General features: G+C 45.1%; 1 protein-coding gene across 5 annotated transcripts in view; it reads left to right on the top strand.

Moving 5' to 3' along the window:
- The first annotated feature begins 6,450 nt into the window (after positions 1-6,450).
- The window catches only part of MYO1B (myosin IB), a 193,420-nt gene continuing 173,990 nt past the window's right edge, over positions 6,451-25,880 (top strand). For 2 of the 5 annotated variants that reach the window (XM_075608352.1, XM_075608351.1), the window contains exon 1: positions 6,452-6,672. The gene's annotated coding sequence lies outside the window, so the exon portion shown is untranslated. Of the gene's footprint in view, positions 6,673-21,975; positions 22,135-25,880 lie in introns of all 5 variants that reach the window. The other 3 variants (XM_075608350.1, XM_075608349.1, XM_075608353.1) reach the window with 3 other exon arrangements.

Genomic DNA, 25,880 nt, shown 5'->3' with positions numbered 1-25,880 from the left:
TTTGCTGCTGTCCCACACCTATATGACCCATTAATAAAGGACTGTTTTTGCAAGACCTGGTCTTTCCATCTTTGCTGTGCGCTGCACACCCTGGCTTTTGGCTGCCTTCATAGAGATACTGTAAATACACAGTTTAAACACATTTATTTCTCTAACATGGGCTTGGGGTTTTAAAGGATAAAACTTAGCTTTGCTGGCGGGGAAAACAATATTTCATAAGGGGAACATAGGGGTATTAAGGTGCATACGTGTACCTTCAAATCAGATGCGATTTGCGGTTAAAATTATGGGATAACCAGTAATGTTATCCCAAAACATTTTACACACATCTTAATACTTTTTGCCCTCCAGTATCCACTATTAAAGACCCACTCCCGATGTCCCAGTTCTGTACCTATGATGGATAAGAGGTACAAAACACACACGTTTTTTATGGGTAAGAAGCCGGGCTTCACCTTTATTATGAAGGCTGGCTACCCCCACCGTCAAAGCTTATAATGCACTAGTTAGCCTTAATTTGCCAGTGATGCACTGTTCTTCAATGATTATTAATTACATAACTAACAAGTATACAGTCTGTCTATGGAAACTGTGTACAATTGGAAAAAAATGGGTCCCCACAACTGCCCCAGGGAACGGGATACCATTAAAGAATAAGGGTATAGAATATAAGAGGAAAATTACTCAAACAGTAGTCTCTCACTGCCTTAAAATATAAATTAAATATACAGGCGTCAATAATGAATTAAAGGACAACATACAGTTTGTGCAAATATTTAGGGCGAGAACCTAACATGCGCTAATACCTAAAAAATAAGTGATTGTGAGGATTTGCCATCCTGGCGGTCGCAGACCGTCTCCTCACCCCAACAAGCCTTCCGTGACGGACACTCAGGATGCGCGGTCTCCTGGTCCCAGTATGCGCATGAGGACATTGTGCGGCCTGATCCCCCGTCTGCGGATTCGGACCCCGCCTCCCGCTCTGACGCACGAACAGGTGCGTTTGGCCAGCCTCTCTGCTGACGCGCGGTACAAACCCGCCCCCACTCTGGTGATAGACAGGACCAGCGTGGGAGTGATGCGCTCTGCCCCCTGACCTCCGTGAGACGCGCGGCTCAACGCGCGATTGATCCCGTCCTCTCTTGTCCTAAGGTCACTCAGAATCGGCGTGGGAGTGACGCGCGCTCCAGGCTCCGCCCCCAGATCTCCGTGACATGCGCGGGACGGCGCGCGACCAGTTCCATCCCCATCCCCGATTAGGCTGCATCATAGGGCACACCTGTGTGCACCAGCTTACTTCCAGCTTACTATCGGTGCTTACTTCCTGGTTCCGCCCTGGCTGGCTATTGGAGGTTCTGCCCTTATATACCTTCAGTCTGCTCTCATTCTTTGCTGAGCATAGTCTAGTGTGACGCCGTGCCTTGCTGCATTCTAGCTCCAGACCTTGCCTTGCCGATTAACCTCTTGTTGCCTGACCCAGCTTGTATCTTGGATTCCGCACCTCTCCTCTCCTGATCCGGCTACGAACGACCATTCTCCTGTCTCCAGTCCTGACCTTGGCTAAGTACTCCAACGATCCGATATTCTCCTATCCTGAACCTGGCTACGTACCCAGACGATCCGCTACTCTCCAATCCTGAACTTGGCTAGGCACTCTGATGATCCGCAACTCTCCGCTCCTGAACATGGCAAGTACTTTGACTATTCTCCAATCTGTAATCCTGACCTGGCTTGAATGACTACTCTACATCCTAGGTGTGGCTGTAGGTCGGTGTTAACCAATTCCTTACCTCAGCACCACGGTCACGCTTCATTTGTGGTGAGCTATGCGTTACAGTGATAAATGATAGCTAAATATAGCTAAAATGATATTGGCTAAAAGAAGGTCAACTGTAGGAGTTGGTGCTGTCTTCTTCAGAGAGTTGTTCCAAACCTCCTGTGATGCTAAGGTATTCTGTGACAAAATGAAAAATTACCAGAAGTAATCTTTAAAATGGCATGTGAGAGAAGTCAATCGGCTATCACAGTTGGATGGACCCACAGTGTTTGTCAGTCTCTGCACAGTGTCCAGCTCCACATGGCCTGTATTCTTGGAGATGGCAGCTGCACCGGTGTCTGAAGTCCAGATGACATTGGAGTGATGTCACTTCCTGAATCGTGAGGGGTGGGTCGCAGCGATTGCTTCACGTAGCTTCAGAAGGCAGCTGGATAGCTGCGTATGTAGGCTCAACGTGTTTCACAAGACTGATTCTTGCTTCCTTAGAAGCATATGTCATGAGGCTCATAAGGAGTGCTATTTAAAGGTCCATGAGTGTATTAACCCTTAATTGGGTTATGTACTGCAGAAGTAGTGCAGAGGACAGAGGTAGAAGGGCCGTGACTAGCTAGCCACATATCACAGTGCAATGCTTAAGTGGCATTTTGAAGGACAATTGAAATGCAGGAACTATAGAATCTCAGGTCATACATAATAGAAACAGATGTGCACACATATAAAGCTATCATATAAAGATGTAATACATGTATGCAAAACACTGAGATGTTAGTATGTGATAGTAATTTACATTCTGCTCTGCTCCCTTGTTCCTCTTCATAGAGAACGGCAGAAGCAATGCACCAGAAGAGTTAGCAGGAGCACGAGCCTTACTATTGGACAGCCGGGTAGGAGCTGTGCTGTTGCAGTGGCAGACACCGGAATTCAGAAGACTCCCCAGTCAGACCAGTGGGATGCGCTTCTCAACGGCTGTCCAATAATAACACTCCTGCTCCGATCACATGTTCCTCTGCTCCCGCCAGCACTGGCTGTGAAGGATGTCATCCTCTGCTGCCACCGTCTGAAGAATGTCGTTCTCTGTTGCCAACACCACCGGCTGAAGGATGTCTTCCTCTGCTCCCACCGCCACCACAATGTCGCCTTGGTCCTCCTCACCCTCCACCGCCAGCTGCAGGTAAGTCAAAACTACCTGGCCGGGTAATTTTTTTTTTCTGGGTACACGGTACCAGTTACCCGGTCATGTTTGGACCCGTTACATCCCTACTATTTACATAGATACACATACATACACATATACACACCCAAAAGGTGATGAATCAATAAAATATCAATAACAAAAACAATAAAAAGAAGTATTGTAAAGCAATGGATGGGAACTAGAGAATGTGGCCAAAGGGACATGTGGAGGACCGACGGTTGTGGTATGTGTATTTGTGTATAAATATAAGTGTATGTCCTGAGTTTGATGAAAATGAATCATAAAGTGAATGATATTGCGGTGAGGTGGAGGTGATATATGTGCATGCAGTACAGGGAGTAATGATGGCGACAGATCACTGGTAATGGATTTGGGAACGTGAATCCAAAAGGTGTGATCTCCAATGCCTGTGCTACTTGATAAAGGCTGCCAGATCAATGTCCACATTTAGGCCTTGTGGTCATAGTGTGCTCAATTTGTGTATCAAGAAGGTTTCCAGTTGAATAAATTAATTGCCACCTCTGGTATTCATGGTTATTACTTTTATGCCTTTAAGTAGCATGCTGGATGGATTCTTGTTATGGAATTCCATTAAATGTTTGGAAACCCTTTTCTACATTTCTCTTGTGTTCTAAAAACCTATTTTAAAGCCCTTTTGGTTCTCCCAATGTACTATAATTTACAGGGATTAGAAAACTAAAAGTATTCCCTTTGATATATGCACTCAACCTCTAATAGATGAGGAAACTCAATATGTGTATATTCACTGGAAAGAGATGGTTTCCCATCTCCACTAATACATCAATGTATTTATTAACAAAAGAATTGCTTGTTTAAAACCTAAATTCAAATTAGCGCTACTTAACAAACATATGCATATATCTCTTTGCAGAATTTGTTCCTGCTGCGGAACCCTGATGGGATAGCTAAACTACTGGTGGTGTTGGATCACTGACTCCTAGACATTCACAATTCCTAGATTGCTGTGTGTAAAGTGATAATGTATATACAAGAACTGTGATTAAAAATCCCTTATGGGTGTGCTCATAATAAAGAAACGGGTAGCCTCTTTAACTAAGGATACCAAAAGTGACTGCAGAAATAACATGCAGAGTCTGCAGTGTGTAGAAAATTCACATAGCAATATTGGAACAGTTACTGTGTCCAGGAGATGCTACTGTAGCCTCTTATATGGAGTGTTAACAAAGAGGTCTTCTATAGAAGCTACAGTGATTCTAGCCCTACAATGGGCAAGGAATTATAGCAGGTGTATTTATATTTCTCCCAGGTTTTAAGAGCCAAACGTAACTGCTCCACAGAAGCAAATTTTGAAGAACAAGCTTCAATAATGCGTAATAAATTTTAACAGAGGGGCTATAGTCGTAGCAGTATAGAAAAGGCATATAAAAGAGCCAGAAACACCAATCGCAATAGCTTATTGTATGACAATAAGAACCAAAATATTGGCCCAAATCCTATATGGATAATAGGCACATACAACAAGCAATGGCGAGAAATTAAATCAGTGCTAAATACACAGATAACATTCCTACAGTATATGCAATGTTTGTAAGTTTAACCTTGCTTCATTCAATGTAACATCGCCGGATATTTCCCTGGGGTTTTTGTTTGCCTTCCTCTGGATCAATATACTGTAAATACAGTACAAATATAGGATAAAGTATCTGTCGTCTAAATTTGGCATAGGTTGAACTTGATGGACATACTGTGTCTTTTTTAACCTCATCTCGTATGTAACTATGCCACTATGTAATACAATTAGACCTGACAAAGCTAGTTCTCTAGCGAAACGCGTCGAATCCAGGCAGATACCAAGACACGTGGAGGAGAGACGCTGAGCTGTTTGTTGCTTCTTGCGGCCGCAATTAGGAGCACCTGTGGCGAAGCGTCTCCATTCCAAACCTAATCGCGATTCCTGGAGAGGAAGGGGTGGTGAGATCATCATATGCCTGTACCTCTGATTCCTTATTGCCTAATAACTTCTTATACTTTGTAAGTGAGCTCTTGTGAAGTGTTTTTTAATTCATTAAATTGTTGCACAGTTCGCTCTATGGTGTGTTCTTTTCCTCTGCTGTAGTGCACCCTATCCATCCTATCCTGGTCCCCAGACGCCCCTCTACGTGGGACTACTGTTCGTGTACACTTTATGGGGGCTATGCACTAAGCTCCGAGCTTTCGCGCTGGCCTGAAAAAAATTAGCACGTCCGATAAAAAATTAAGCCGGCGGCGCGATTCACTAAGGCCCGCAGCCCATTTTTTATCGGACGTGCCCAAAACTGGCTTATCGTGCGTGCAATGTATTTCCCCCCTGCTATCGCACTTAAAGTTCCATTACGCTAGCTGATTGAAAAAAAAGCCGCTTATAACATTTGCATGGAGATTTGCCATCTCCATGCAAGGCTCTTACAGGCGATCGTACAATAAATAAATACATTTTAATTATAGTGTACATGAGCAGGGGGTCTCCGGAGCTGAACCGCGTTGGTATCAGGTCCGAGGACCCCCTACTTCAGAAGATACAGGCCCTGTTATGGGGTGGCGGTATCCCATGCAGAATTTCAATGTCCCGGTCACGTGACGCGGACGCTTGAAAGTGCAGGGGATACCGGCACCCCATAAAGGGGCCTGTATCTCCTGAAGTAGGGGGTCCTCGGACCTGAAACCAACGCGGGTCAGCTCCGGAGACCCCCTGCACATCTACACTATAATTAAAATGTATATTAAAAAAATAATTAACAAACATCAATACACGACCCCCCTCCCGCCCTCCTCCCTAACACATACAGTACAATAATGTGCAAAATAACTATTAGCCAGATATGGATAATAGATTATTTGCCCATTATTAAACACTGCATTAGCATACCTAAATAAAGTCAATAAAAACAGTAGCCAGCTAATCCAATCAATACAAGCAGTAACAACATCAACTATTATTTAATTAAACCATTAACCAATGAAACCAATTAATTCCTAAACCAACTCAAAATGAATAGTAACACTAACCAATCAAACCAATTAATTACAACAACATTAATGAATGTAAACATTAAAAGACAAATAAATACAGTCAAACAATCTCTGAAAGAACCATAAAACGCATTAGCTAACATAATACAACATTAACTACAAACGAACACCAATCGCAAACATTTTATTACATTAAGCATTAAAAAAAACATGGGGCTGGGAGTTAAAGTTGCTTGTCCCCTTAACGTCGAAATTCACAGACTATTTAAGGTTTTGCTTAAAAACCTTAACTACACTTAAGTTTTTCAGTTGAATATATATACATATAAATGATGCAGGGCGTGCGTGACTATCATCTGCTCACCTGGTGGCGCTGCTTACTGGTTGAGGGGAGAGGGGGAGAGGGGGAGAGGGGTAGTCGGGATTATGCAAATAATAAATTGGTAAAGGGGCTGGGATACACCCGTTGCTGGAACCTCTCCCTAACTGGCCTCTCCTTAGGCTGATAGATTCTGGCAGACGGGGAGGAAGTAGAGGGCTCGCCAGTTCATTCACGTTCTCTGTGCAGGGGAGCTGTTGGATACCTCCTCTCTTGCTACTTCTCAGCCCTTCTGTTCTGGCTGGAAGAGATTTGTGACTTCAATTCTTTTATTATAGTAAAGGAAGGAAACAATTGAGTGGAGGAAATTGAATTTGATTCCCTGAAAAGGTATGTTTGTATGGATGGAGATATATTTGGATGTATTAGATATGTGTAAATTAAAAAAAAAAATCTTGGTGTTAACGTTTTACTAATAAATCTTTGTTCAAGATTATCTATCTGTTATCATTTAAATGTATTTTCTCGTGAATTTATTTGAGGGTCAATAGGATCTCTTTTAGAGTTGCTTCTTATAAGTATACTACTGTATATGGGATGGCATAGGAAACTGTTTTAAACTTGAGTTGGTGGCTCTATTGTGAGATCCACGTGTCCCAAGTTGGGAAGTGGAATGTAAATGTCCAGTGTGATCAAAGTGAGGACGCGTGGAGTTCAGTTGAACAAAGTCAAAGTGGAGAGTTCTTGTGTAGATAGATGAGATCAGTTCTCTTCCATTGTTAAAAGGTTAACATATAAGTGCTGAGAGTGATTATGCAGCCCTTGCTAAGGTTCGCCTTCCCTGCATGCATCTTCTCTTCCTTAGCTGAGGGGGAGATATGTTTTCTTTGTTTCAAGTATTGCTGCTGGGCTAGTTTTCCCTTTTGAATTTAATAAATTGTCCCTTGGTCCCCATTCCCACTATGATGTGATTTATTATGAGCTGATTGAAACCAGATTGGGAACCAGAGTAGGTTACATCTGGAGTGTAGATCAGCTACCCCCACTAACTCCTGATCTCAAACTTTTTGTTTTCTTAAATCAAACTTCTCTTGTAAAACAATATATATCTGATTGAGATCTTTCATTTAAGTTTTGATAAGCTCCATGCAACAAGATGAATGCGTGGAATGTAACTGGCAATTTGCTGGTGCCAGATATGTTATACCCTAAAACCCCCATGGGGTGATTTCCATTAGGATCACAACATCACTGGCAATCTGTCCCTTTTCCTGAAAGCATGCCGGGTGACATGTACATTCTATAAACACAATCCCCATATGGTGTTTTGTATCTACTAAAAACAAAATCTAAGTAAAAATGAAGCCCAAGGAATGTCTGAAAAAACCACGAACATTAGATTTAAATAGCAATCTCTATGAATCATTGCATATGGTTAACATGGATATCCATGTACTATTTCACTTACTGTAGTGAAAAAAACACTTCATGTATTTGGATGAAATTATTTTAATCTGGCATGTTTCTAATTACTAGTAATTATGTAAAATAGTTGGGGGCTGGGTGAGGGGTTTATCATAATGAAAGATCTATGGTATTTGTGTGGATTGGGTCTGATTAAACCCATGTATTCTCTACATGGGCTATTCACCCATTTGCTGTCAGATGGGATAGCAATGCATTGCTCCCTCTGGCAGCGGAAGGATTAGAGAGCTTTTCAAGAATTGCTTAAACCCTTCCTTTCTCAATGTAGAATAGTTCTATAGAAAAGGGAAGGTTCCAATAACTGGGTAGGTAAAACATAAGTCATGATACCTGAATAACTTTGGAGGGTGTTACATGAATTCTAGACATGCTGTAAATATAATGTTTTATGTACAATGTGTTGTCTTTTAATCCTAAAAATGTTGACTATGGTGTTTCTGTATACACTACTAAAGGTGCAACCTGATTAAAAAATATATATTTTTAAGTGGCTTTTGAACATTTATTTTCGTCACTGTTCTGTACCGCAGCTTTGCTTTTTTTTCAGTAGTACTGTATATACATTGACCTCGATCCATAGGTAACAGTGGATTTAAAAAAAAAAAAAGTTTGTGTGTACCTACATATTCCACAGCATGTACAATATGTAGGTAGGGACAGCAACAAAACATCAGATATATCATTAAAAAAAAACCACACACAATGAAATGGGTAATTTGGTCCCTGCTCAGAGTTTTGTTTTTTTAAAAATTGAATTCTGTTCTAGTTTATATAAATAATAGCGATTTTTTTGTTGTTGTTTTTTTGAGAGGTTTAATCATGAATTCTTGAGCTGCCAGTGGACAGCGAAGGAATTAGTATGATTTACCTTTTAGCAGGGCTAGGCTGAGTGCTAAGGTGTTAAACCCATGCTTTGCTGTTTTCAAGTGGTATTTATGCTTAAACATAAGTTGCAAATGTATATCTTTATATAGTGCTATTAATGTACATAGCGCTTCACAGCAGTAATACACATGTCATAATCATATAAATAACAAATAATACAAATAACACAATGGAAAGAACTGCTTCAGACATAAGTGACATTTACGAAAAGGAGTCCCTGCTCTGAAGATCTTACAATCCTAAATGGGAAGTAGGAAGAAGGTACAGAGACAGTAGGTGTTCTGGTAAGTGTCTGCAAGTGGCCAAGGTCGATATGAGGTGTATGTAAAGTATCAACCACAGAGCTACTCTTAGGCTGCGTCCATAGAAGGACAAGCAGCGCTGAGGCGTGCGGACGCTCCGCGCTCAGCCCCTGCATCCTTAATGAGGATGCCTTGAGAGGGGGCTCACGCAAGCGTGCGGAGGCTTTGGAGTTTTCAGCCGAGCGCCAAGCTGTTTTTCAGCGCGCTGTCGTCTGAAAACATCCAATCAGCCTTAAGCAGCGTCAACGTCACGGCGCCGTGATGTCGGCGCCGTGACGACGTCAGTGCGTCCCGGGCGATTGGCCCAGCGACGTCACTGCTCCTCCAATCACCTCCCCCCGGCTCCCTTCGCGCACGCTGGCTCGCCTGCAAGTCCGTGGAATCGCGCTGACTTAAGCAGGCGAGCCTCAGCGTTAGCGCGCATCCGCTCTCCTCACCCCTCTATGGCCCGGGCCTTATGCTTCGTTAAGGAGGTGTGTTTTAAGATGGGTCTTGAAGTTGGATAGAGAGGTTGCTAGTCTAATATTGAGGGGAAGGGCATTCCAGAGGTGTGGGGCAGTCGGTGAGAAAGGTAAAAGGTGGGAGAGGTCTTTAGATACAAAAGGGGTAGAGAGAAGACATCCTTGAGCAGAACGCAAGGATGGTGCATAGTGAGAAATTATTGCTGAGATGTGAGTAGCAGAAGAGTGTAAAGCTTTAAAAGTGAGGAGGAGAATTGAATGTGTGATATGGGATTTGATAGGAAGCCAGGTGAGGGATTTCAGCAGCGGAGATGCCGAAATAGATTTAGGGAAGAGTAAAGTGATTCTGGCAGCAGCGTTTACGATAGCTTGTAAGAGACACAGGTGAGAGGCAGGATGGCCGGACAGCAGGAGGTTACAGTAGTCGAGATGGGAGAGAATGAGGGCGTGTCAGAGTTTTATCAGTCGAGCAACATAGGAAAGGGCGGCAGGTTTTTGCTACCTTTTTAGAATGTGAGGAATCCAGCGTGACCCCTAGGCAGCGTGCTTGTGCTACTGGGTGTGTGATAGTGCTTCCAACATTATCAACCTTTTGCTTATGTACAGTGAAAAACTTGTTTTCCTCTGTAATACAAATGGCCTGGATGGATTGCAGATCTTCTGTTCTCGAGAGTTGCATGCAGTGAGCTACAACTTTTCAATGCATTGTAGGCCCCCACCTGGCAAGTGAACAGTTGAATAGCAAGCAGTGTGTTGCTATAGGAGCTTTATCAAATATCTTGGATGTTTCAGTAGAAGCTCAGGTGACAAGTCTTCTGAACCACTCCATTGCTTGAACTGTATTTTTTTTTAATTATTTATTTATATAAAGGGGTATGTTTGATGCCTTGATCTAAAATATTGTGTACAAACTGTTGAAAAGATGGTTAAGACTAGGAATGCACCGGATCCAAAAAACGACCAGGTACCGGGGGGGGAAAATTATCCGACCGGGTAGTTTTGACTTAACTGCAAGCGGCGGAGGGTGAGGAGTACCACAGCGACATCCTGGTGGCAGCAGTGTAAGACATTCTTCAGGCGGTGTCAGCAGAGGACATCTTTCACAGCCAGTGCCGGTGGGAGCAGAGGAACATGTGACCGGAGCAGGAGCGCTACTATTGGACAGCCGATAGGAGCGCCCCCAGCAGTCCGACCCAAGAAGTCTTCCGACTTCAGATGTCTGCTGCTGCTGCAGCGCATCTCCTCCCCGGCTGTCCATTATTAATGCTCCTGCTCCGCTCACATGTTCCTCTGCTCCCACCAGCACCGGGTGTGAAAGATGTCATCTTCTGCTGCCACCAGCTGAAGGATGTCTTCCACTGCTCCCTCCGCCACCAGGATGTTGCCGTAGTCCTCACCCTCCGTCGGCTGCAGGTAAGTCTCTTCTGCTGCTCTGCTACTGCCATTCCCCAAGAAGAGGACCGAGAGACCAGAATAGAAATTACCCAGCACCCCGGGCCAGTTCCGGGTACTGGGTAATTGTAACGCTGTGCTGCCAGCAGACCAGGCCCGTCCCTTGTACTGAGGTGGGACGTGAGATACACGCACCCGCAGCAGAAAGGAGCATGTCCGGAGTGTGGTATTCGCGTGGCCAAGCCAGGAGACTATATGGATAGTACTTGCCGATCCGGAGAGTAGGAATGCCTTAGTGGTTGCCGTAGCCTAGTTCAGGGAGCATAGAGTTCCGGGTGGTCGAGATGCAAGCCAAGTTCGGGGGACTAGAGATGCAGCGTAGTCAGGAGGAAGCTGGGGTTGAGAGCCAGATAGGGTAGTCAGACAAGCCGGATCAGAACCTGAGAAGCACTGTAACAGAGAGAGGGGTAAAGCCTACATCCAACTGAGCTGAGACTATGCAGAGCGATGTGCAACAGGGAGGATAGGGATTATAAAGGTGGGCTGACCAATGGAAGGTGGAGGCAGGGCTGGAGGAGCGTGTGGAGCAGCACTGGATAGATTGTGCTGATGAGGGTATGTTGAGAACAGGTGAGAGGCAGAGGAGTGTGCTCGTGAGCCGTGTGATTGCCGGGGCGTGGTTTAAGCCCCAGAGGGGTGAATAAATTGAGTGCCTGGCGCGCGCTCTGTAAGGCTGGAGAGCGCGCGTGCAGGTCTAATGGCAGCCGCATGTTTACCCGCTGTGTGCGGAGCAGCGGCTGCCCGGCGGGGGTACAGACGGAGGAGACAATGGGGGCCGCGGGTGGTAAGGGGGGGAGAGGGAGTCACGCTGCGCCTGCCGTGACCCCCGATTCCTCAGTAATTTCTAAAAACCCAGCACATCACTAGTTGAGACATTAATGGACTTAGTCTTTGTGTGTAAAACTGTTGTGTTTATGTCTATGCGTGTATTATATTGATATATTTACCCACATACAGTCTTGAATACAAAACCGTGCCTGTACATGAGAACGGATATAGTTGTGCGTGAATTTATAAATCATATGTAGCCAGGTATCTCTCTGGCCCCCTTACCTGCGGGGAAAGGTGGAAGGCCACGCTGCTCTGCCGAGGCGCGCGGTTGCCGGGACTGCGGGCGCATGCGGGGAGCTGCCAGGTGGAGTTGGAGGTGGAGTCACTGGGGGGAGACGCGTCCAGCCGCGGAGCCGTAAGGGCGCCGCCATCTTGAGTGTTGCGCGTACACATTGGGTACCATGCGCAGTGCAGCCGTGGGTGGCTGCCATGTTAAGTATAAGGCTCTGCAGTCCCAGCAGCCACAGGGGCTGCTAACACATGGGCGCGATCAGCCAATACGCCTTTCAGAAGCACGGGCACCCTAAGAGATACATTTGGCACACCATGCCAGTCGGAGCAGGGACAGAGAAGTGTGAGGGTGTGTTTAGGGAGCCACACATATTAGATATCCGATATATAATAACTTTGCTTGTTGTTGCCAAATTATGCTGGTCCTTCTGTAGCCTCAAGCTTACATTTAAGCAACAATCCCACAGCGCAGGTAAAAAAGTGTGTGCCGAGCGCACGCATTTTAAGTGAAACTTTTGTCTTTTGTCACACATTGTATTTGTGATGTTTTTAATTAAAAATCGAAACACAATTTCAGTGACAAAATATAAAGAAGTGTAACTTAGAACGCATGTGCGCGGCAAACACCCTGCTTTAGCTTTTTGCACTAATATATTTATACTAACTTTGAATTCTGTGTCTGTGTGTGTCTCTGGGTGTGTGTGTGTGACTTTGTGTCTTTCTGTTGGGGGACGCGGCTCTCTCACCCTCTCCCTGCCCGGTGTTCCCGGCTCCTCTCTCTTCCCCGCTACCCCCCCTCCTCCTCCCCTCGGTCCATCCTATAGTTGGTGGCGCGCATGCGCAGCCGCTCGTGGTCCGCATTTATACGCATGATAATGGATACTAGTGCGCATGTGCACTTGGGCCACTGTTGGGGAGCGCTTATGCGCAGGGTCACGTCCGATTGTGCGCGTGCTTGGAGATGTATGCACGTTCTGGGCCTGTGCGCGCCTTGCAATAGGTCATGTATCTGCTTTGGTGGGTTTATCATGGTACCTATGCTTTGTTTTTATTAAAAGTTTTTATTTTCAATGCGTAAATTAGTCCAGACTTTCTTTTATATTCAGGGGGGACCAGGCACAAATCTTCCTCAGGCTCCCCTGGGGGTTGGGGGGAGGTGTTGTTAGCCCGGTTTAATTTAAAACAAAAATGGCTACATATGTTTCTTTACTAATGATCACATCTTAATTAAATTTCAAACAAAGCAACAAAAAAAGAACAATTTACTTGAGGCTTTCATGACTGACTAACAGACTAATCAACCAAAAGACCTTAAAGAATGAAAAAAAAACAAATGAGTCTGCTTTTAATTTATTAAACCTGCCATTATTCTTAGTTTACTTTCGGCCACTTCAAAGTTGCAGATCGATTTTTGGAAATGCCCTCCATTTGAGGCCTTCAGAGCAGATTATCAGCATTCTATTTATTTTTCCAGCTGTTTTATTTAATATAAAAAAAGTTCACATCTCCTGGAAGTAAGGACATCTGGGTTATGATACTCGCTCATATTTGTAAAGCGGGGGACATGAGAGAGAGAGTGATGTTTCCCTCTTCTCCTTTATTCTACCCTCTTCCCTGACTGTCATACAGTCCTGTTCTATGTCAATTTTTCTTGTCTCTCCTATGGTGTTACATCCCCGCTCCTCTGACTCTTTTTTGCATGTCCATTGAAGTCAATAGAAAACTGTCAATGGTTCAAGTGATTTATTCTTGTTCTGGATTGGATCTGAAGAATTAATTTGTATCTCCCACAATCATGAGTAGAACTTTCGTATATCTTCTCGGTACTGTTGCTAAAACATACTGGACACCTAACAAGCTCCTATTGAACCCCCAAAATGACCACAACATATATATAAGCATATGAGTGTCACAGAGTATTGCTACTGAGCATGGCAATATATATTTAAAACCAGAGACAGAACATAAAACACAGACAAAGCTCAGTTTTAGCACATCCAGTGAGACTCATACACGGTACAGTTCCTAAATATATATGTATAAATATCTAATAAGTAAAATGGTCTTTTAGTTTGACATTTTTGGCCAAAATTGTTGTAAGCCCCTGAGCCAACGCCACGGCAGACCACATATCAGGGGTCCCTAACACTAATATAAATTCTTAATAACCTGTGTAATAACAGGAAGAATGATTTATAGTAAATCTGTCAATATTAGTTGCAAAGTTCTAAGTCTGACTGAAGCTTTTTATTAACCTGTACATTACCAGGAAAAGCACTCTGTATTAGAGATGTCACAGCCAAACTGAGCTTTGACGGTACTGTTGCTAACCTGAATGAAAGATCTCAATTTTGGAAGTGCGAACCTAGAATTTGGAATCTGAGGCATTTATGATTTGAAGTTGCGGTCAGCACATAGGCATGTGCATCTTTTAGGTCAATAGATACCATAACCTCACCTCGATGCTGGGCAGCCAGAACAGGTTAAAGAGACGTCAACTAGTGTTTTTCACTATTGGAACATAAAGCAATATATAACAAAATACCACTTGGAAAGTATTTTTTTTTTTCTTGCCACCTTTTGGTATTTTTTTGGTCTAATTATTCTGGAAGCCAGGGGTCATGTGTAAGATGATTTAGCCCAGATAGTGTCAACTCGGCCCTCTTTTCCAAGCACAACAAGTTCTGTTTCTTTTCTTACTTTATTTGGGGAAAGTAGCATAAAATACAGTCACTTGTGAAGAGGTGTTGATGTATGAATAGTGTCTCTCTGTGGGTGCCTTGGTAGTTAAGGGCAGGTGAGAAGATAATCCTACCATACAGGAGTATACAGCAGTGCTCACTCATCCAGAGGTAATGGTGGAAAAGGAAGTGAGGGTCAAGGTCACACTAAAGGTTCAGTGAGACTGCACTAACTGTCAGCAAAAGACAGGGGGGAAAATGGGAAAGCCCAAAACTAGGAGGACTGGAGAAGTTGCTAGAGCAACCAGGGGTATGACAGACTGGAAGGAAAAAGAGATACATAATGTATCCATTCCATCTGCACTGAGAGAGAACTGCAAGGAAAGTGACATCCTAGTGCAGCTAGCAGGGGGAACTGCCAAGGGAAGGGGGGCTGAAACAGAAAAGGCAGACAGGGGTATTTCTGTTCCATGACACTCCCCGTCTGGTATCTGGTGATACCACTATTTAAGGTGTATGTGGAACATATGTGCAATATAACATGACATAGCAACTTCATGCCCGCATAACGATGGGATACCGGCCGGTACCACCAGCTTGACGTCCTTTGCCTTCTCGGTAAGTTAGGTGGATGCACAGCTCCAGGTTTGCTGGTTGCACCACAATATCTTTGTGTAAAAGTCTCTGGCACTGTTTCCTTTTAGCCTTGTGAGAGAACAGTCTTTTTGTCTCTGTAGTTTTACCCACAGAGTGCATCCCCTTGTAGGCATGCCAGTCGTGGTAGCCTGTGGTTCTATCACCTGGTGTTTGGCAGAAGGAGATGGCTTTTGGCTCCCTGCGGAAGCGGAGCAACACTCCTGGAAGACTGGTTGTCGAGTCTAGTCCAGTAAAGAGGACGTCGTTCAGGGAGACTCCCTGGAGCTGAGCGCTGGGGCTGAACACTATCCGGATCTGATCGGGTTCCTGAAGGTGGTAGGCCCCAGATGATTGGGAATACCGGCATTCTTCACCTTCCTTCATTAGAGGTGCTGGCTTTGCGTGGCTGGTAAGGAATATCTTCTGGATTAAGGCCACAAAGTTGTTTTTGGTCTCTGGTTCCCTTTGTAGGTCGCAGAGGTGCGAAGTGAACCTAGAGATGGCATGTTCTCCATTGTTTGGGAAGCGCCTTCTTGGTGAACGGAATGGTAGCGGGTTCGCCCAACTCAACAAAAAGAAAAAAATAAGAAGCGCAGACAGTGGGGGTTGTGATTAAACTAATGTACTTTATTAAAAGAACTTGTCCCAAAAAAACATCCTCTGGGACAACAATGATATCAATATATGAATGGTAATAAAACAAAATATATATAATGCTGGTTGAAAAGATATGCGGTAACACTTGATCAGTCTACAGGGGATTGAAAACGGGAATTGCCCGATGTGAAAGTCTTAGTCCTGTAGATAGTGCACTGCCCGGGCAGGTATTAGTGAAGAGGGGTACCCCAGGGTTGAGACAATGTTGGAAAAGCTCACCCTTTTTGAATCTTGCAGATCCTTGAAGGTCCTGTTTTCCCTCAGAGCACGAAAAAACTGATCCGGTGCACACAGCTTGAATGTGCTGCACCTCGCGATACCACGCAGCCCTCCGGGTGTCCAGGTCTGATGTCACTTCCGGCTGTGACGCACAGACCCTTCCCGGTAGTCTCTGGGCTCCGTCTTTCAGCGCTACTTCTCCTGATGGTTGAAAAAGGGTTCGCCCAACTGCCAGATCCTTTTCTGACGAGCTCCTTGACCGTTGACATCAGGAATTCTCCATCTCCTATCAATGGTGTTTGCTTGTCGTCGTTCCTTGTTGTCTGGAATGCTGTGCACCGTAGGTCATTGGTGCATTCCTCTTGCACGAGAACATCTCCCCGTAGTTTGGTGAAACGCTTTTGTGTCTCTTTGTTAACTGCCATCGGGAGGTTATTTTCTCCCTGGACGTAACGAAGAACAGTCTCTTTTGCCCTATTAAGTCCCTTTATGAAATGTCTCTGTGATTGTCTTTTTTTAGACGTGTGAGAGGACAGTCTTTTTGACACTGGGGCTTCACCTGTAGGGCGTAATCTTTTGTGGTTATGCCAGCCGTGACAGCTGGCTGCTTTATCGCTGGATACTCTGTGGAGAGGAACGACTATACGTCCTAGCCGTGCCATTGCTCGCGAGAGGATCGTCTGATTGTTTATTGTCTTTTGGAAGTCACCTTTGGGAGGTTACTTTCTTCCTTCAGTGGAGTCGACTTGTCATCCTTGGTTATCTGAACCGCTAAGCACCCTAGGCCATTGTCACGTCCCCCCGATGCAAGGATGTTTTTGTTGGCCTCAGGGCTTTGACCTTGTCTTTTCTCTTCGCTTGGCCCTTCGGTCACTTGGAGATGGCCAAGACATGGTTCAGAGAGAGATGTGTGTCCACATTCTGTTACTACCGTTCTGCGGGCGTCGACATAGTCTTGCCCGTGCTCTTTGTTGGTGCACGCCTTGCCTACCCATCCTAGGTCAAGTCTTTGGGCGTATGGCGCGTTGTGGGGTCCGTTATGCTGTTTACGGACTTTATGTACCCTCATGATGTCCCTACCGAGCAGCAGCAAGATCTTGGCGCCTTGTTCTACCGGCCGGATGTGGATGGCTATTCCTTTGAGGTGGGGGTAATGGAGTGCCACGTCTGGTGTGGGAATCTCGTCCCTGTTTGTGGCCATGTGGTTGCACTCGATGAGTGTGGGAAGGGGCATGTCCACTTTGCCGTCTATTGAGCATATGGTGTAGCCATTCACTCTTCTCCCTGTGGTCTCCATTCGCCCTGCGCACGTTCTGAGAGTGTAAGGAGAAGCACCGTCTTGAATGTTAAACATATCGAAGAACTCTGACCTGACCAGCGATCGGTTGCTCTGGTCGTCGAGGATTGCGTACATCCGAATAGCCTTCTCAGGTTGTCCCTGGGGGTGTACTGCGACAAGGCATATTTTGGAGCAGGATATTTTGTCACCTTCTTTTCCGCAAACCTCAGTGCGCTGAGATGTGACGGATGTTGACTCTCCTTCCTCCCTGCCATGCTCCGCTACGGAGGATGGGTTCTTGAGTTGGTGGAGTGTCAGCGCCTCTGGGTGTAACGATGTCACGTGCTTGTCACTTTTGCACACTGTGCATTTGATCTCTTCTTTACAGTCCCTGGCTAGGTGAGTCGTGGAACCGCAGCACCTGAAGCAAACTCTGAATTCTCCAAGTAGCCTCTTGTGTTCCTCTAGGGACTTCATCCTGAACCCAAAGCACTTGTTGAGTGGGTGTGGCTTCTTGTGTATGGGACATTCCCTGTTTGGGTCCCTTGGTTCCTTGCTTCCGGTGGCCGACTGATCGGGAGTAGTTTGGGTCGTGGGAGGCACGTCCGTCCTGCAGACCGAGATGGGTGTTTGGGTGTTACCATATCTCGTCACTGGTCTCTCGTTCCTCAGGCTGCTTGCACTGTATGTGGTTTGCGCACCTAAGAAGAAGCTGGGGTCGTTCCTCGTCCTTGCTGCTTCGCGAATGAAGCTCACGAAGAATGAGAATGGGGGGTAGACGACTTGCTTCTCCCTTTTGTATTTGGAACCTTGTGAAATCCACTTTTCTTGGAGGTTGAAGGGTAGCTTCTCCAGGATGGGTCTCACTCCACGAGCTGAGTCTAGGACGTTGAGACCTATTAAGGAATGGTCTTTCCTTGCGAACTCCAGTTCTTGCAGCAGGTCCCCGAGCTCTCGTAACTTCGAGTAGTCTTTGGTTGTGATCTTGGGGAAGCTGTCGACTCTTTTGAAGAGCGAATCCTCGACTGCTTCGGGGCTGCCGTAGGACTCTTCTAGCCTTTCCCACACTAGGTCAAGACCTACTTGGGGTTGGTGCGCGTTGGCCACCCGCAGTCTATTCGCGTGCTCTCTGGATTTGTTCCCCAGGAACTTGAATAGCAGGTTGAGCTCTTCCCTTGCTGAGAAGTCCAAGTTGTTGATTGCGTCTTTGAACGTGAACTTCCACGTCCGGTTGTTCTCAGGCCGGTCGTCGAAGCTGGTGAGTCCTGCTTGCACCAGGTCACGCCGGATCATGTACTTGACTATGTCTGTCAGGCCTGAGGCATCGGCGTGTTTGTCCCGTTCTGAGGTAGTTGCTGGGAGGGTCTGTGCGGTCGCCTCTTCCTTGGCGTGGACGTGTGATGGCTGCTGGCCAGTGTGAGGGGCTGTTTTCTCCCGCGTGGGTGTACCTGGATTGCGAGCCTGTTGTTGTGCATCCGTGTGCGCGCTGGCGTGTGGATCACTGTTGCGGCTGTGGCTATCCCAGGCAGCATGTACCATTGAAGGAACAGCATCTTCTCCTCGTGGGCCTAGCAAGTCTTCGGTGTCTGGAGTCACTCCATCCGTGTTGAGATGGTGCGCTGGTGTTTACACTGAAGAGGCTCCTTACGTAGTCTTCAGTGCGTTGGGCTGGATTCTCTGAAGCTATCTGTCTGTACGGTAGCTCCCCGCTGTCCTGTCTCGCAGCTGCTTCTAGGACTTTGGCTTGGGCTATGGCGGCTTCCTCTTCTTTGCTTAGAGCCTCTAGATCCGCGTCCAATTCGGCCTTTCTACGCGCATTGGCAGCGGCAACGGTAGCAGCGGTGGCAGCATTGGCAGCGGCGGTGGTAGCAGCGGTGGCGGCATTGGCGGCAGCGACCTGCTCCTCCTCTTCTATGCGCGCTTTTTCTGCCCTTACGGCTACCTCTCTCCGACCATATTCGGCCCTGGCGCGTGCGGCCTCTGCGGTGGCTCGCGCCTTGGTAGCGCTCACGCTGGACATGTTAGATCGCGCTGACCTTGAAGAATGCCTGGATGTGCTTGAGCGCTGCGATGCGGTTTCCAGGAGGAGCTCTTTTCTCTTGCTTTGGGCGTCTACGATGGCGGTTTGCACGCGGCTGTCACGTGTCAAGTCAGTATTGTACTGTAAGTCCCTTTCTTGCAGGCTTTCACCGGTGTTAGCCCTGGCCAGGTAAGTGATGTGTGCCTCTGACAGCCTTTGGTAGCGTGCGTGATCTATCTTTAATTGAGTTATTGCCTGCTCGAGCTGTTGTACAGAATTGCCAGCGCCGGCGACATTGCATATCCCAAGTGTGGTAGTGTTCCAGGCCAACTCTAATTTAGCGCGGTGCGCTTCAATGGCAGTCTCGTATTTTTCGCGGGCCTTTTGTGTCAGTGTGACTGCCCGTTTGGGCCTTGCGCCTGCCTGCGCCTGTTGCAGTTGTGCAGCGGTCTCTGTGTCTGAGTGATCGCTCTGCTGCGTGATGTCTGGTGAGGCTCTGAGTTCTGCCATGCTGTAGGTGTGTGTAGGCCTTTAGCCAGTGCGTGTGGCGTGCGGTCTTTTACCTTGTCAGCGATGGGTGTCTGTCTCAGATGATGCCGAGCGGTGTCCTGCAGTGTGCAGCGTAGGGGTAGCTGTACTCACAGGTGTCCGGTGGCTTTGACCCGTGTCCTGGCGGGTGTCCGGTGGCGTGGCCCTTGATGGCGCTGGCCCTTGATGGCGCTGGCCGTGGGGACGTGCACAGGGGTAGGTGAGATGGTGGCTCCTCACTATGGGGCTGTGCAGGGGGTGCACTCAGACAGAGAAAAGGCAATTAGGTTTTGTGTAAGGAGCACTGTTTGTCTGCAAAGCTGCTGCCTCGTGTGCAAGGTTGCTTGTGCAGTGTAAGCTGCTGCTTGACTGTTAAGGCTGCAGGCTGTGTGCAGTTTGAGCTACTTGGTGCTTCTTTGTGTACAGAGACTGCTCTGTTTTATCATGGAGTCTGGAGTAGCAGCTCCTGTAAGTGTCTGTAAGGCACACGGTATCTTCTCACTATTCTGGAAGCCAGGGGTCATGTGTAAGATGATTTAGCCCAAATAGTGTCAACTCGGCCCTCTTTTCCAAGCACAAAAAGTTCTGTTTCTTTTCTTACTTTATTTGAGAAAGTAGCATAAAATACAGTCACTTGTGAAGAGGTGTTGATGTATGAATAGTGTCTCTCTGTGGGTGCCTTGGTAGTTAAGGGCAGGTGAGAAGATAATCCTACCATACAGGAGTATACAGCAGTTCTCACTCATCCAGAGGTAATGGTGGAAAAGGAAGTGAGGGGCAAGGGTCACACTAAAGGTTCAGTGAGACTGCACTAACTGTCAGCAAAAGACAGGGGGGGAAATGGGAAAGCCCAAAACTAGGAGGACTGGAGAAGTTGCCAGAGCAACCAGGGGTATGACAGACTGGAAGGAAAAAGAGATACATGATGTATCCATTCCATCTGCACTGAGAGAGAACTGCAAGGAAAGTGACATCCTAGTGCAGCTAGCAGGGGGAACTGCCAAGGGAAGGGGGGCTAAAACAGAAAAGACAGACAGGGGTATTTCTGTTTCATGACACTAATAGTTATGTTTAATTGTAGGTCTATTGTTTTAGAGGTTCCTATTTTTACATGTGCATAGTTTGGATGTTCACAGTATCTAAAATATAACAAATAGGTAAAGAATCTGCTTGTATGTGATATACAATATTGTGTATATGTGTTCGTTCAGAAAGGCAGGCACTCCATATTGTTGAAAAATTAAATTTATTGCATTTCGGCTTCCAATAGAGCCTTCCCTACGAACGCCATAGTAAGTTTAGCAACTCATTTCTACTCTTCCCCCATGTGTAAATTATGCAAATGAGGTGATGTAATACACACTGATGCCCCAAATCAATACAAAATTAAACATGACAAAATAAACATCAAGTGTTGCCTCGTATGGGTGGCACCAGAACTGGAAGATCAGGAAGAAATAAACATATAGTAACATAATACAAAATATATAAGAGTGCTACAAATAAGCAATTAAGCATTGTACTTTATCAAACGTGTCTGTAAATAAAGGGATACTGCTGAGTTGGGTCCCTATGAGACCACTTGCACATATATGTAAAACCGCAGTCAAGACCAGTACTGACCACAATAATAATGGGCTTTAGGTCAATGACATGAGTCTATGGCAGTTACCCGTAGTGGTGAAGTGGCCAGCAACGGCAGGTTCTGGCAGCTGGGTGAGTCGCGGAAAAGCTGCCATTTGGTCGTTGCGTGTCCCTTGACACCTATATATGAGGGAAGGTTTCATCAATCTAGTAGAGGTGGGGGTTACCTCTAGACACCCTTTAATTCAAGTATTGAATATACTGTGTTTGAACCTCTGCAATAACACTAGTTGCATATCAAAACTTTATTAGGATTGATTTGCCTAATTCATAAGCGTGAGACAACTCAAAGTATGGAGACTGGTATAATGGGTATTACCCGAAGACCTAGCAAAAATAATGAATGGGTTAAAAACCAAACAAGTGTCTGTAACATCACCAGGGTGAAGACATTAAAATGGCACTTGGCCAGACATATGGCAAGAAGAAATGACCAGCATTTGATGGTACTGGAGCAACGTGGAGGAGAGGCTTGCAATCGCAGTGCCTGGAAGATCATTGGGCAAGTCTTCATCCAGCAGTGGCTCAACAAAGGCTGAGGGTGATTGATGATTTCTATACACTGTTTATTTAACATAAGTGGAATTCTAAGTTTGTAATTTAAAAATGAGTAGCGGTTCACATTACTCCATAGTATAATTACACTTTGGTACTTCCCTTACAAATTATTTGTGATGCCAGACTCTGAGTTCAGAGTCCATGTACTTGTTATAGATTTGACATTCATTGCGTGGGCTTGTCAGAACATGGCTGTAATACAGCTGGTACAACATGGTACTGTAGGAAATGGTCTGTGTGTGTCTTCCTAAGAGAGGATATTGAAGAGCTTGGAGAACATTTTCATCAATACGGTGATTTATCAATACATTGTCCATTGCTTCAAAGTGCATGGCTGTTTTGTGATAGTGTCCCCAGTCAGTATAAACCCTTGTGTAGCTTTTCCCCGTATTGATTACCCCTATTGTGTTAACAAAGCCCATAAAAAATAATAAATGGTGAATTTGCTGGTCCGGAGCAGGAACGATTAACGTATTTGCGGTCAGTTGTTAAAGTAGCAGTCTAAGCTGTTTTTTTGTTTTCTTCTTTTTAAAGCGCATTTTCGATTAAAATAAGAAAAATCAGGGGATTTCCGGGGCTGAACGTGTTGGATTGTCGTCTCCGAATATCTTTTTATACCGAATATATTGCTCAAACCAGCTGGGCTGCATGTCCTATGGAGGAAAGTATCATAGAAAGCAGGGTTGTCCACGGAGCTAAAATTAACTCCGTTCAGCTCCAGAGATCACCTACTTCCCACTTTGTCCGTGGGATAAAAAAAGGTGAAATAAAAACCTTGGGTGTAAAATGGACCAAAACCGTTATGAATTAGTTTTATGTCTTGTAGCGCTGTACATAAAACTTTGCTAGCCACTTTCCCTGCCCCATACAGCTTACAAGCTAACTTTTGGTGCCTGAGCCACAGGGAAATAGAGACTTGATCAAGGTCATAAGGAGCTGCCACTGGAATTTGAACCAGCCTCCCTTCAGGGTCTGTGCCTTAACTCGCCAAGCCACTCCTTCAGCCCAATATCAGATGTTTGTTTGGGTGAAGCCACCAGATAAAGGATAATTTTTGGAATTTTAAGTTTTTAAAAAATATATCTATATTAACTGATTTTTAAAGTACAGTGTTACCTGTAGCCTCAGGACATAGAGCGGTGGTGTGGAATCACTTGGTGGCTTTTCTATTCAATTAGGGGCAGAAGCAATAAGATTTGGAGAGGGATAGTGAGGCAAGAAAGGGAGTTAGGTGCATGTCCACCTCAAATAAATTAAATTGATCTGGAACCCTGAGGTTCCAATGCTGGGGCTCTGATGTCGTTGTGACTGATCCTGAAGTAGTCAGTTGATGCGACTGGTACATGAATGCTGGAAACTGAAATGGAGGGAGTGATCTGCCTCTTGAAAACAAGCAAGTGCCCACGACATACCTGGCATGTCATTAAGGTGCTCTAAAAATGATATACCTATCACTTCCACTTGTGCTCTCTTGGTAATAAAGCATGAATCCACAATGATCATTTTTTATTTAGATAATCTTGTAATTTCTAACTCCTGTTTAAATATATTGGGGGGCACAGAAAAAAAAGTTTGCGCACCCCTGCACTAAACTGCCCTTTACGCCATGATCAAGGAATTTCCCTACTGCTACTCACAAAACAAAGGCAGTGGGGAACATTGCTTCTTTAACTCTGAAATACTACTACAAGTTTGTTTACCAGTGCATATAGAAGAGGAATTGTAAATCATAATGATCTGTTTTTAGCAGAAGGGCCAGCAACAACTCCCAATTTCTAGGCGTTAAGTAAATCTAATACCAACATAGATCCTTCATGAGCAAGGTCTCGCTTGGCTAAAACATGGCCAAGTGACAGACATCCAAATGGAGTAGCATTTAATAGGACATTGATGTATGCAAATTGTCACCTGCCACTTCTGTAAATTGGCCCTTTATGCGGATAGCCAGAGTTTAGTAACGACATCTCTAGCAGTAATGTTATTGTGATACTAGCAGAATGTATATATGTTCCCAATTTCCAGTTGTCACAATAAGAGCGCTTTTCCTCATTGACAAGCAGCCATTAACTAAAAGCTTGAAACAAAAATCTTGGGAAAAAAGCAATGCATTGCTGACCCTCTTAGCACTCGAGTGGTTAACATTATGAATCTTATTTGGATTTATAGCTGCAAAGATCCCCATCTCCCAAATAAGGGCAATTCAAAGGCTTTGGACATTAAATGACATTTTAATTAAACTTTTAGAAGTCCTAAAGAGTGATTCTTTCTTCCTTCCCCTCCAAATTAAAGATATTGGACAGGCTACTGCATTATACATAGTGCAATTGTTTTGAGTCCATCTTATAAGTATATATAGGACAGGACTCTTCAAGTCATGCGTAATATCATGTCAACAAAAGGCTTTTGGGATGTGTGCTGCATTTTTTTAAACAAACTCTTTTAAACTAAAGAAATGTACATATGGTAGAACTATTATAAATGCTTGCAATTGTGGAAGTACCATAATTTTTATTTATAAAATCAATCAAAAAAAGCACTTGTTCTATTTTGTGCAAGGCCTGCTTAGGGTTAACGGGCCATCGGGATACAGCTGTATTAAGTATAGATGTAACAGCATTTATTGTGCCTGCTAACATGTTAGAAGATCACGAATTACATGATTTCGCCAATGATCTTTAACCCAAGTTCCAGATGTAGCCAGACTCTTTCCGTGAAGAAACACTGCGACTCTGGGTATAGCTAAAGCTGTGACTGCCTGCTGGTTTTTTTCCCCTTCTCAATTGGACACGCCAATGAGGGATTTCCAACTGCCGCGATCAGGATTCCACATCTTCACCTGGTAGCACAAACAGTCTGGCTACATCTGTATGTTGGTTTGAATGGAGCCGTTCCAAAATATTGCCTTCTGGATTTCCTGCCAAAACGTGGTCAGATTCAACAATGGCTGCTACGTCTGTATATAAAGATATATAAGGTTTTTTTATTGGAAGGACTATGAACTATAACCAGTATTTTACGTTAATACTTTGGGTATTGTGTATTTTTTTTTTTGTAATGTATGTTACCTACTTAGGTGGAGAGATCTGATTTAGATAATCAATTTGTTTCTTTAAATATATTGAACATTACACTATAAGACTCTTGTAGTAGTCCTACTCGTCATTTTATTTTTCTGATCCAGTGGAGTGTTCTTTCAGCTGGAAGAACAAACATAATTTTGCCTCTTCATCAGTCCCATAAAAATGTGACAAATGAACACCAGAAGTGAGCATACACATTCCTGTACTTGGAACATCTGCCAGGTATTGGCCATGAAGTCAAATCTGTTCAAAATGCTGACATAACGGTCTACAAGTAAAGTTTCTGTGTCTAGGACAACATGATGGAGATGTTATACTAACATAATTCAAACTGCTTCCGAGAAAACAATGCAGGGCACATCTGTAAACTGTACACTCTGAATTGCTTAGGCTGAGGACCCGCTGCGGTTGGCGGCGCGTGCGGCCGCGTGCGTGCAGGCCACCAGCCCCTTACCGGATATGTGCCTGCCCCCGCTGCCTCCTTCCGACAGGGCTGACTGCGTGCTGTGGCGCGTCAGCCTGCCGGAAGCTACCAGCGGCTTGTGTTCTGCAGGTCTGACGCGTCACGTGGTGCACGTGTCAGCCAATGAGGAGGGGAGGAGGAAGGAGCTTCGGGAGGGAAGTCTGTTAGTTAGACAGCCGTGCATAG

The sequence above is a fragment of the Ascaphus truei genome, chromosome 7 (assembly GCF_040206685.1).
Source record: "Ascaphus truei isolate aAscTru1 chromosome 7, aAscTru1.hap1, whole genome shotgun sequence".
NCBI classification, from domain to species: domain Eukaryota; kingdom Metazoa; phylum Chordata; class Amphibia; order Anura; family Ascaphidae; genus Ascaphus; species Ascaphus truei.
The sequence above is the reverse complement of the archived record's forward strand: the minus strand, read 5'-3'. Positions and strand labels throughout refer to the sequence as shown.